General features: G+C 38.8%; 1 pseudogene; it reads left to right on the forward strand.

The window, feature by feature from the left end:
* Nucleotides 1-4,984: 4,984 nt before the first annotated feature.
* Nucleotides 4,985-7,251, forward strand: LOC111896368 (probable receptor-like protein kinase At2g23200; annotated as a pseudogene).
* Nucleotides 7,252-13,638: the final 6,387 nt, after the last annotated feature.

Genomic DNA, 13,638 nt, shown 5'->3' on the forward strand with positions numbered 1-13,638 from the left:
CATGTTTTGACTTCCAGAATAATTAATTTATTCGAACCTCCACAGTCGGTCATACGTCGGAAGTAGGTATGAATCAAGATTGTCATGAATCGGGTTTGTAGATGGCTAAAGGTGTTTAGACATGGAAATGGTTGCTACAACGTTCATGAGTACTCATAAGTTATGAGTATTGGAATAAACCCACGCTCACTTGTATCACTTCATGGAATTTATCTCGAGTGATCGTGAGACGATAATAACATATAAGTCTTCAAACCTAGAGATATGAGTTGTTACCTATGAGTTGGTTGTGCATTGATTGCTCGTAAACGCATCGGTAACTTGATGTTATAAAATGTGCCTTTGTGTACAATTCAACAAGTAGTAGAACAAGCATATGAGTCGAATTTTATATGTTCCTTCTAGAAATAGAAGCAATATCTGGGCCCCTCGATGATTTTGTGTTGACCCATGTACCGGGCCCGATCAGAACTAAATTGATGTGTTCAATTAAGTTCTTTGTCAAACAAATCGGAAATCGAGAAACAACTGCCAGACAATAAGCAAGACATAGTTCCATGTGTTTGTCCGGCTGATATCATGAGAACAGAGGATTATATGATCACTTGTCTTAAAATGGCGCTTCATAGTTCAACAGAGTTTTCGAGAGCTACGATTGCTGGTTGGTTCTTGAAGTAATATAGGCAAATACAGTTATTAGACTTATCCAAGTGGGAGTCTATTGGATAAGGTGTCTAAGTCCATAACTTATTTGGTATATACTTGACCCGACCCGGCATGGTCCATTTGGGTTGCACTTCACCCGAACTATTTATGGATAATTTTATGAGAGTTATACACATATGTTTATTAATATATTATAACTTATAATATATTAATATGAAGTCATGTTATTTAATTAGTCTTAGTCTTAAATTAATTATGAATTAATTTAGAGATTAAAAGGAAGACTAATTAGATTGTGGGCTATTGGTTTTATATGGTGTGGGCTAATACTCATTTGTTAATGGGCTAGGCTTATATGGAAGTCCATGGATGATCCATGGAGCTTTTAACCCATGGATCCTTGGAAAAGGAAAGGTCATGGGTTATTAGGGTTTCACCCTAACCATGCACACTATATAAGCATGCTTATGTTGCATGAAATAGCCACTAGTGTGTGTGCTTGTGTGTGGACGAAAATTACAAGTGTGTGTACACTCTCTAAAGTTTTCCAAGTGTTTGTGGTGATTTGTGATTTCCATTTGAGGCATTCACACTATTGGTGCTTGGCTCTCAAACTCCAAGAAATCAATCTCATCAAAAGGTATGTAATCTCATCTAACTCTTTTATGTTTAAAAGTTCCCCATGCCATGTTAGATAGGTTATGAACCTTGGAAAAATTATTATTTTGCATGTATTAGACAAACATAGATCCAAGGTTTATTAGGGTTGCATGCACACTTAGGAAGTGTTAGATTGCTCAAAACCCAACAGTTTCTGAGGCCCTAGTATCTCCGAAACAATGGGGAGAAGATAAAGCTGCTAAGGCAGGGAAAAAAGCAAAGCAAAACGAACTAAAGGTTAATGTAGCTTTGGGTTCAAAAGGAAAAGAATCGATGGGTGATGAAGAAGAAGAAGAAGATCAACTAAAACGAAAAGCTCGTGATCTTGAATTGAATGAAAAGGCTCGCATTGCGAGAGAAGCTGAAGTGATAGAGGGGAAAGAAAAAGAAGCTCATGACATGTTGGAATGCAAAAAACACTCTTTCCAATATGGACGTTGGACAAATTATTGCATGAAGCAGTACAATTACCGAGTGTTCACTGGTTGCAACCAGTTGGTTCTTTTGACTTGGGGGACACGAAGGATTCCCAATTTGACATGCCCATTAAACGAAAATCCTTCGTTTTCCATTGTTTTGAATCCATTGCAACCATCCCCTCTCCTGATACCAAAGTGGATAAAGCCTTAATTGAATTTTATCTTACTCAAGCCAAACCTCAGTATCAAACATAGAGCGCATAGAAGATAAAGATAGTTAAAGTTTCAGGGCCAATCGTTACAGGGAGGCTTCGTGAATGCAAATTTCAAGGTTACACGATGTTCTGAAAATGCTCCACAAGAATTCACTTTCGCTGACTTGCCAAATCTCAGTCCTCATGATTGGATTTTGTTGCCCAATCTCCAACTGACTGAAGAGCAAAAATATGAGCCCATTCTGGCTCATATAAAGAGAATGTTGGTTTCGTATATATACGAAGTGGAAAAGCTAGACATTAAAATTGCTAAAGTTTTGAAGCGAAAGCCCATTGTAAATCCTATTAGGAAATCCTGTGACATAAACGAAATGAGTATGGGTAAGATTGAGACAATCTACTTGACTGTCATGTTTCAACATGGAACTGATGTTCCTGGAGCTTTTCAAAAGGGCCTCTTCACTTTACCTGGAAAACACTTGTTCTCCACAACCTGCTTAGAACATATTTTGGAGACTGTCAACAAGTGTGGCATGAATATTGCTGTAGCGAAGAAGAATTTTTTAGATATGATTTGGTGCTATATCTTGTTTCGCAGAACTTTGCTAGCTATGATACTTAAGCTCTTCAAGACAATTACGAAGACTTAGCAGTGAAGTATCTCTCTCCTCAATTGACACAAAGGGGGAGATTGTTAGGTGTTAAATGTTGTGTCATTGGGTTTTTAATAGTTAGTCCATTTTGTATACGGTATTGGGCTTGTTCAACCGTTTTATTATTTAGGGTTTATGTATATATAGTGCATGTGTGCACCATAAAGCGGTAAGGTTTTATCTTTGGAAATCTTTGTAAACCCTAGCATGCCTCTACAGTGGAAAATTTTCATCGAGTTACGTTGAGGCGTGACTTATAATCATTCAGCATCTGTTTGATCATCTTTGTGATCTTTACTTCCTGTTTGAATCTTATCGATCTTCAAGATTTTAATATCTACAATGATGATGATGATGATGACGACGACGACGATGATGATGATGATGATGATGATGATGATGATGATGATTGAATTAATGAACCAAAACACTTATTTCTCCTTCTTCAAGGAACCAAGAATGCTAAAATGAACCAAAACTCTTTAAGGGGGGCTAGGGTTTTTAGGTAAAGGTTTGGAGGTTAAAGAGGATGCCCTAATCCTCTAGGAATGTTGTTAACTATGAGATGAAACCCTAAGTTTATGGGCTTAGGCCAGAACAACTGCCACGTCGTGGCCACCTATTTCCATAACGTGGCATTCATTAAAACATACAATTCATTTCTTCTATGCCATGTTGTGGGATTGAAAACCCTATATCACCAGGTTTCCCAACCTGAACAACTCGGTTAAAATGCATTATAAATAACGGTTTTAAGACTTGTGAAGACTTGAGCAGAATGTTGAGTGATTAAAAGTGAAACCCTACAATAGACTTCAGGACCATTAGGTCTTTACGCTGTAACATAATATAGTTGTGGGATTGGAAACTTCATGTATATGTGTTAAATGATAATAGTTGGTTTTAAGACTACTGAGTTGAGTAGGATGATTAGCAGTTATAAGCGCGTATAACCTACACCAAACACTAGGTAATTAAAGGATATTCAAATCCTAATTATTAAAAACAGTCTAGCACCAACCTTTAACAATTGGGTTGAGAGGCTTAATTTTGTATGGGGATTAGCCCATACATATAAATGATATGATAACATCAACGAAGGTCTCACCAACACGGTAAACCCACAGATTACTATATCGACTACCTTTAGCAGCTTAAATCAACAGAACAGAACAGACAGTAAGACAATACATTATAGGAAGAAAATCATCCTTGGAAATGCTTATGCAACATCCCAGGAAACAAAGAAAAAGAATACTATTATATTGAATGGTACTACCCTTGCAACCTTCGGTTAAAGGCGTAGCCCAATCAATGAAGCGAGAACCTAAATCTTTCGTTCATAAATAAAGACCATGACACATCCTGGTAAAAGAGTAAAATTCTCATACAAGCAATCAAGCAATTTCTCATTTGACATCTAACTTAGGGATTAGAGAGAAATACCCCGCCATCCCTCTATATCACTTTTTAACATAACATTTCTCTATCTTTGCAGCGTGCCATTTTCTTTATGCATTAAGAAGAGTGATCATTCAAAGAATATCAGACATTTAGGAGGTCATGTAGCAATATTAATTGATCTTATGTTTGTTGAAGAAGATGAAGAGGTGGGTCAACACTCATTTTTCAATCTACATACTGAAGTTTAGGTCAAAGGGTGTAATGACCACACCCCTAGCCTTAGTAAAAAGATTTTGGAGAGGAGGATTGGAGCATGTCGTTGATGTTTAATTGGTGCACATCCATGATATACGTTACATTGGGGGGACATAAGGCTATATGAAATGATGTTCCGACAAGTGGATGCCATGGATGACCAAAAAAAGGAACACCGCCCCTAAGGATGACATACTAGAAAATTTTGAAGTCACACCATTTGTTTGTTGGCATCTCTCTCTCTCTCTTCTAACAGCCACACCACTCCTTAAGCATGGCAAGATGATGTGTTGCCTAGGTGGAGTAGTTTCCATTAGTGCCACTTATTTAGCCTATGGGACGGTGGGTTGTAGGAGGTAAATAAAAAGACTTTAGGGTTTTTAATTTGAGAGTAAATAAATAAATAAATTCAATAATAAAATGATGAAATGACATAAGGAAGGCAAAACATATCTATCTATAATGAACTTCACATAATAAAATAACAAACACATGAAGTGTGAACTTAGCTATACCACAAGGACCATTGCTCTAATTACTCTTGTAACTATGCACATGTACGACAATACAAATGAATGAATGATTATATTAAACTATACAAATTTGAATAATAAAAAAACCGATTATTTAATTTTTTTTATGTATGCCCAAAATTAAGAAAAATAAAATGTTATTCGGTCTATCCATTTACAACCACCGGATTCTTGGTCTTCGCCGTCATCATCAACAAGCTTCAATCACGTTGTCGTCTTCGTCCCGTGAATCAAACCAATAATTATTCACTCGAAATAGTAAATCTCCAATTTCTTCAATGGCGTACACCCTTTGTTTCTCTCTTCTCATCCTTCTCTCTTTACTATCACTTGCCTCCTCCCAGTATGTCTTACCGGACCACTACTTCATCAACTGTGGATCAAACTCCGATGTCGATTTCACCAATCGGAAATTCGTTGGCGACGTCAACCCCTCAACTTTCTCCATCTCCGGTGGCCATGTGGTGGCACAAAACAACAACCCGGCAACCAACACGCCCGATATCTACAGAAGTGCAAGAGTCTTCAATAAGAAATCATGGTACGAACTCGAAGCAGATGAAATCAGCACTTTCGTCATGGTACGCCTTCATTTTTCCCAATTCTCTTCTAATGGATTCGAATTTTCCAATTCCAAACTCGACGTTTCTGTCTCCGGTTTCTCTATGTTATCCGGTTTTAGCATGGGCAACGTGACTTTGATTAGAGAATGTATATTCCCGATTAGGTCTGAACGAATGTTTAGAATCGAGTTTACACCCTCCGGTGGCTCATCTTCTGCGTTTGTAAACGCCATTGAAGCTTTTACGACACCATCTAGTCTATTCAGGCCCACTCCCAGTTTCCCACGTATTTCACCAGCCGGAAAAATTGGTTATCTGGATAACTTAACATCGGATTATGCTTTCAACCCAATCCATAGAGTTAACGTAGGAGGACAAACGATCAACGTGGATCGTGACACCTTAAGAAGAACCTGGAGACCTGATGAGTCCTTCATCTTCAACAATGGAGCAGCGAGAAACGTCACTTTTGATGGCCGGATTAATTATGTCGACGGCGGTGCAAGGTTATTCGATGCTCCTGCTGACGTTTACAATACCGCCAAACAATCGACCAACAGTTTGGTAAACATTACGTGGAATTTCAACGTCAATGAGAATGCCATGTACCTGGTTCGAGTTCATTTCTGTGACATTATAAGCACAGCCCTCGTCGATCCCAACGACGCCTTCAACTTCTTTGTCTACAGTCACCACAAGGAGGAGATTCAACCGGGTAACACAATGGATGTGTTACAAGCTCCGTTTTATCTTGATTTGGTGGTGGAGTCTACTGATTCAGATCGTTTGAATATCAGTATTGGCGCAATTCGTGGTAACAATCAGCCGGTGTTCTTGAACGGAGTCGAGATCATGGAGATGTTGAGAATAAGAAGGGAAGGAGTGTATTCATCGTGGTTGGCCTTTCATCACCCGAGGGTTGCACTACCTTCATACATGTTCAAAAGCCGGGATTATTCATCGCGATGTTAAATCAACGAACATTTTGTTAAATGAACATTATGTCGCGAAAGTCGCTGATTTCGGGATATCACGATTGGATAATGTGAACGAAGGTGAAATGTCGGACGTGAAAGGGAGTTTTGGGTATCTGGATCCTGAGTACGTTAGATGTATGAAACTGACTCAAAAGTCAGATGTTTACTCATTCGGTGTGGTGCTACTTGAAGTGTTATGCGCGAGGCCCGCACTTGACCACAGCCTTCCCATAAAGGAAATGAATTTGGCTAGTTGGGCGATTAAACAAATAAAAATAGGGAATGATGATAAAATAATTGATCCATTTCTTACGAGTACGATTAGTCAGAACTCGTTAAGGAAATTTGTGGAAATAGTTGAGAGATGTTTGAAAGAAACAGGTGATGAAAGGCCGAGTATGCTTGATTTGTTGTGGGATTTAGAATACGTGTTGAAACTTCAATTAATGTCGGTGGATCAAAATTCGTATGTTGATACCACAATAAATACATCATTTCAGTTGCCGATATCAATAATTGATCAGTTGCCATCACGACTTAATGATGACTTTGAGATGAATGATAGCTCGGATTTCGAATTATCTAAATGAGAGCCAAATGTTTTCACCGTTGAAGATCAATGAAGCTTGATAGTTATTAATATTGTCGATTGATATGTCGATATCTCGTTGATATATTTGTATTTCTTTTCTCTACCATTATACAAGACTTTGTAAATATATTTGTATTTCTTTTGTCTACCATTATCCAAGACTTTGTATAAACATATTTTATTCATGTCAGGAAAGCAAAATATGGTCCTTCAAGTTGCAACAATGTATAGTCAAACTATAGTAGAGTAAGAGATTTACAAAAACTAAATGTGCTTTTATTAGATTTTGGAATAGAAACTTTGTTTTTTTGAACGGCTAAAATAGGCACCCTCTAAATCTTAATCCTAACCTATATTTTTTGTGCACGACGTGACATGAACTCTCCACCCCTTAGGAGAAGAATACCTCTTTAACACATTGATACCCAGGCCAAAAGCCTTTGGTGAATAGAAACTTTGTTGATGCTTTAAATGTGCTCTTAGATTTTCGAATAGAAACTTTGTTGATGCTTTTATATATTCCGCTTAAATTATTCATTTTATATGTAACATGTGGAATACCCATTAATTTGGTCGCATGCTACAGATTTCGATCTATACGTACATTATTTATAATAAGGCCATATGAAATATATAAATAGAAAATTAGAATATAACTATAATTTAACACGCCTCCATAATAGGTTTTTGTATGTTAAAGTCATCTTTAAAATTTGAATTTTAAAATTCAAAGTATAAGTGTGTAACCCTATATATATATATATATATATATATATATATATATATATATATATATATATATATATATATATATATATATATATATATATATATATATATATATATATATATATATATATATATATATATATATATATATATACTATCTTATAAAAGAAATCTCACTATTTCTATAAATTGATTGAATATAATAATATTATTTTTTTAAGACGTCCAAATCATTAAGCTAACAGTATAAGTAATTATTAATAAAATAATAGTAAAATTTTGAATTCAACCTAATTATACAAATGATATAACACAAGATACAATTGTAAAATGCACATGTTTTTGACCGGTTCCTTTAACCACTTTGACTCGTATAAGCCATTCCCCAAATTTTTAGGAAAAATTGAATTGGTTCCCGATTTTAAAACGAGTCCTCTCTCACTTCTCCAACACCATCGCTCTCTCCAAAATGGGGCTTTATTTTTCTAGGTTTCTCGCTCTACAGGTTTAGTGTTTTCTTCTTTTCTATCTTTTTTCAGATCTTTCTTTCTCTGTCTTTCTCGCGATCTTCATCTTCATATTAATGGAGAGAAGTTTGATATGCCGACGACAAGGGAATGAAATGTGTTTACCTAGGTTTTGGATTCAACCATAGATCTTCACCTCACCATCGTCTATCTTTCAAATGTGATTTAGCTCTTTATTTTTTTGCTATGATATCTGCGTGACCGAGTCTCACTCTCTCTTTTTTTTTTGTTTCCCAGGTTCATGTTTATGATTTTTGTTGGAGAAATTGGACATTTGTGTCTTTTATATGTTTTTCTGTTGGATGTGTGGGTATTGATGATTTTTCATTGTAGAAAAAGGAAAACAATCGCTTTGTTCGATGTTGGTTTCCAGGTTTGTTTGTTTGTTTATTTGTTTGTTTTTTCTGATTTGTCATCAATACTTTTTATTAAATATCTCATCTAAAATTGTGTCTTTTGAGTCTTGATATCTTCAGAACTATAATCTTGAGGAGGAGTTTTTCTAGGTTTGTATGAGTTATATATGTCTTTTTGTACAATGTGTTGTTGCTTTTGTTGTCAATTTGATATGTTATTTTGTAGATAGTAACAAATGTGTTTGCTTATGAGTTTATCTTATTGGAATCACCTGAGAATCATTTATAAAGTTAGTTTTCTCTGTCTACTGAACATATATTTAACCCAATTAGTGAAAGTGAAGTTGCTTTGTCTTAAATTGGATCCTTTAAAAATATCCATGCTCAATATATTATTTTTGAAACAGGTCAACATCTATATGATTGCAGCCATGTGCTCTTGATCAGCTCCATATAAGCAAGGCGTAACTGTCCTAAGCCATGTACAGGAAAAGAAAAATATTGAGGTTATGAATGCATTCTCTTTTTGGGGTAATTTTTCTATTGAGGCATTCTATTATTATTGAGTAGTGGGTTAGAGTTGTCTATTCAAAGCTCCTTTCATGTTATCTCCTTTCATGTTATCTTGGTTTGTCAAAATGGACAACTAGATCATGTATTTATCATTTTAGGTTGTTGTGTTTTTTTATTGAAATAGACAAAGATGTATAAAATCAACCTTTTTTATATCTTGAAATTCCACATTTTCAGCAACTTCGGTCTTTTGTGACTTTTAAATGTTAAAAAGAAATTCCATTAGGTTCTGAGGTATGATTAGCTTAATTTTGTGCAAGGGTGTTTTATGAAAGTTTGTATTTTAATTGTAGGATGTATGTTGACTGTTTTAAATATTGGGAGGGTTGTTTGGTTTAAACCGATCATTGAATGAAGAATCACACAAGTTTATTCTTCTATTAAGTTATTATAAATGAATGATATTAATAGCAATTTGAATGAAATTTCAAAATAAATAAGTTTCCTTTACATTTTCAATTTCATGTTTAATCTTCATTTTAATCATCGATATTAGGTTCGATCTAATGTTTTATCCGAGATTCGGACGACATGAAGATGCATTGAGAAATAGAAATCATTGAGATGTACTGAGTATTCCAAGGTATATAATTTTTAAGTCCTATGTCTTTTTGAAGAGATTAAAACCTTTAAATCTATGAAGATCGATTAGATCTCAAACCGGTAAATAAGTATAAAATTGTAAGAACACAAAGATATGAACAAGACAAGTGTGAATCAAACGAGTCGAATGATTAAAACAAAATCCTCAGAAGAGCTCGATTAAGAACATCAACTGCAGAGGATTGGAAGGTTACAAGAACGATTAAAGAAACCTGTTATGTTATGTTCTAGATGAATCGCTATTTCATTAATCTCTAAAAACGTTAACCTAATATGCATGCAAGCATATTCTTATATATAAAACATAAAAGGCTCTCGGTTGGACAGGCCCAAACCGGAGTACAAAATAACTATACTATCGAGCCCAAAAGACGCAATCTTCAAAATAATCTTCAGCCCAACAATCTCCCCTTTTGCGTCAATTTGGAGCGAGACCTTCACTTGTTACTTGGGCCAGCAGCTGAAGCAGGTACCTTCTTCTTCACGGTGCTAAACAGACATTTGGTGATAGAGAGTATGGTCTGTCTAAATCGGATGTACCATTGGATCATGTCATTGAAGTACTTGACATCATCAGCCGAATTCTCTTTACACCGTTTGATAATCAATAACACATGCTCCAAACAAGCAGTGGTGTAAAGGTGTTTGTCAGCTAAAGCGAAGAGACATTTCTGTCCTTCAGCTCTAGTGAACATAACCGAGTTGCGTCTCGGGTCGATCTTGCCCATTTGCATTTTGTTGAGATCACTGGCCGATCCCACAGGAGCTATCTTCGGTTTCTTCTTGAAGACTGTGGCGACCTCCTGATCCATTAGGGCAACCTCCATGATGTAGCAGGCTAACATCCTTTTGACATGGTCTATAATGGGACCATATTCGGCTTCATCAGTCAAAAGGATATTATACAGGACAATCCAATCATGAGGATTTAAGTTCGGTAGATCTGCCAGGGAAATAAGATGAGCAGTTCTTGCAGATCCTCGAATGAGCTTGAACCGAACGTTTGTGAACCTCCCTTCGGCGTAAGGCTTCAGTACCCGAATGTTCACAATCTTCTGGGCGCTCCAAGTAAGGTATTGAGGACGAGCAGCCACCAGATAGAAGTCAATGAGCTCCCTGTCAAGCTCAGCGTTCGGATGAGGGACTTCAAAGATGTTAGAGAAGGCGTGGAAGATGAACGCCTTTCGAGTCAGCGGCATGTCGACCTGCGAGTCGACAGTATTGTTGCAGTCGAACGAGATAACCGGCTCGAGCCATAATATGCTGGGAGTTTCTATGGCCTCTTTAATCAAACGTTCCCTAGTCCAGGCAGGGAAGAGAGTCTTCCGGCTCTCAAGGAGATCGTGGGCTTCCTTTTGCTTGCGTTCGGCTTCTTCAGCCTCTCGCGCCACACGACTGGCATCATCATCAGCATTGCGACTGTTCTTTCGTTTTAACATGTCAACAATGGTCTCCCTGTCTTCATCTTCATCTTCTTCCTCAACTATGTTTTTGCCTTTGTTCTTCACACCCGAACCCGAAGTTTGACCAGTCTAAGGTGGTTCGGTTGTATGAGTAGCTTTGGAGGTAGGAGATGGTTTGGATCCTTTCTTCTTCTCATCTCCCCCTTGTTTCGGAATGGACATGAAACTAGGAAGGCCTTCGATTTTGCTAAGAAGGTCCATGGCCGGAGAGAGCTTTTCAGCAAGGGTTCGCCTCACTGAGTGGTTGAGAATAGGATCGTGTGCTTCAAGGATGTTGGATAATGCTGCGTGGACATCCGAAACACAAGTTTTGATCACCTCCCTTTCGGATCGAAGAGCGTCCAGTTGTTGTTGTGAGTTGGAAAGCTCCGTGCTCTTGACCTTGAGGGTGGTTGTTTTGCTAGCCAGACCGTCCATCAATGAGTTCTCGGCTGCGAGATCCTCCTGTAACTTAGCGAGGCGCGCATCGATGGAGGCACGAAGGGCCGACTTGTCGTCGCTAATGTTTTGGCGAAGTGTAACAAACGAAGTCAACTCCGTTGAGACGAACTTGGCCAATTGCTGAACAATCGGTTCCAAAGTTGTCTTGGTGGCGTCGGCGCTTTCCTGTAAAGACTTTAACAGGACAGAAGCGTCGGAGAATAGTTTATCGACTTTTTCGGTCGCAGCCTCATAGGCTCTTGTTGAGGCGTCAATCGCAGCAGTTGCGGAGGCCACCGAATTATGTTGAGCCCTGGAGAAGGCATCAACAATTTTCTGAAGGGCAGCTTCAGAGAGAGAGAACTGCTGGTTGGAAGAGGAGGCGAGAAGTAGATCAACCTTCTCGTGAAGCTCTTTAAGATGCTTCTTTGTCACTGGAGCATCATCCTCCTCGTCACTCTGAACTTGAAACGGACTATAGTAGACCGAATCAAAGTTCATGTGTTCCCCGCCAAGGTAAGTATCATCTCCATCAGAGGCATTTTCTGGAGATGGAGGGGGTGGTGAAGCTGGGGGTGTTGTGGTCGGGGTATGTTGAGGTTGAGTATTGGGTAGGGTAGTTTTGGGTGGTGGTTGAGTGTGGGTAGGTTTGGTTGTATGGGTTTCGGTTTGTGGTGGTTCGGTTACGGGTGGGGTTTCGGTTACTGGTGGTGTTTCAGTTGCAGTTGTGAAAATGGGTGGTGGTATAGGGAAAGATGTTGGTGGAATAGTGGTAGTGGGGATTATGGTGGGAATGGAAGTAGGAATGGTGGGAGGAGGTGAAGGAACAGGGGAGTTATGAAGTTCCATTTCTGGGGTAGGGGACCGAAGTGGTGTGTTTCCTCGTTGAGGAGATTCGTCTCCTTGAGAGCCGTCAGAACCCGAACTCTCGCCCTCAGAAGCACTTGAAGAAGAGGGAATAACGAGCTTGCGCTTCGGTTGTGTCATCCTCCTCTTCGGTTGTGGGGACTGTGCAGCCTTAGTTTGTTTCCTCTTCTTGGGAGAAGGACCCTTTGGAGCTTTGGTCGCTTGCTTCCCTTTGTCAGCCTTTTTGCCCCTGTTTATCGGTTTGTCAACATCGTGGATAGACCTGAGCATATCCGGTGTCAGTTCCCTAGGACCAGTAGACCTGAACTCCTTGATCGTCCGAATCAGTCTGCTATCAGAAGGCACGCCGCCATACATTGTCTCCGGGATGGAGCCAATGAAGGAAAATTTTGATGCATCTGAGACGATGATCTTCTTGGTATGAAACGTACCAACAGAAGACATCGATGCACCGACAGCAGTGGGAATTTCGAACTTGTCCATCGCCCATTTTGTAATCAAGATCCAGAACCGAGCCAACGACACCTCAGAGTGTCGTGATGATGAAGAAAGGCTCTGGATGAGCTGTTGCCATAGGACCAACCCAAAGTCCATGTTAACCCCGTTGTAGACCGCGTACATGATCGATAGAAAGAGGCGACTGGCACCGTCAGATCCTGAACTCCGTTCCGACAATCCCTTGAAAAGGACTGTAAATAAGCCGTTCCACTGTGGCGGCAAGCAGCACTTTTTGAACTTCGCAACTGAGGTAAGGACCTCTGTATACCCCATGTTGTAAAACATGCTAAACAGATGCCCAACCGGAATCGTCTCCGGATTTATTCTTGATGGGTCAACAGCCAACCCTAGCATTGTGCAGAAACGCTGGCGAGAAACGGATGTCTTGTGTTCAGCAATCTCGAAGAACACCCGGTCGACTGCTTTGTCATAATAAGCAGTCGCATAAACCTGCGAGAGAACCACCATTGGCACAGACTCGATACTGGAGAGAGCGGTGGCGATTTGGGAGTACTTCAAGCACTCGATGATCGGCGACAAGTAAGAGTCATACGCCAGAGGATTAAGATCGATCACCATGCATTGTTGCGGACGAATGGGAAGGATTTGTGATGTAGCATGGACGGAAGAAGATTCTGCCATTGTTGAAGGTAGTCGAAGAAGAA

The sequence above is a fragment of the Lactuca sativa genome, chromosome 4 (assembly GCF_002870075.4).
Source record: "Lactuca sativa cultivar Salinas chromosome 4, Lsat_Salinas_v11, whole genome shotgun sequence".
Lineage (NCBI taxonomy): Eukaryota > Viridiplantae > Streptophyta > Magnoliopsida > Asterales > Asteraceae > Lactuca > Lactuca sativa.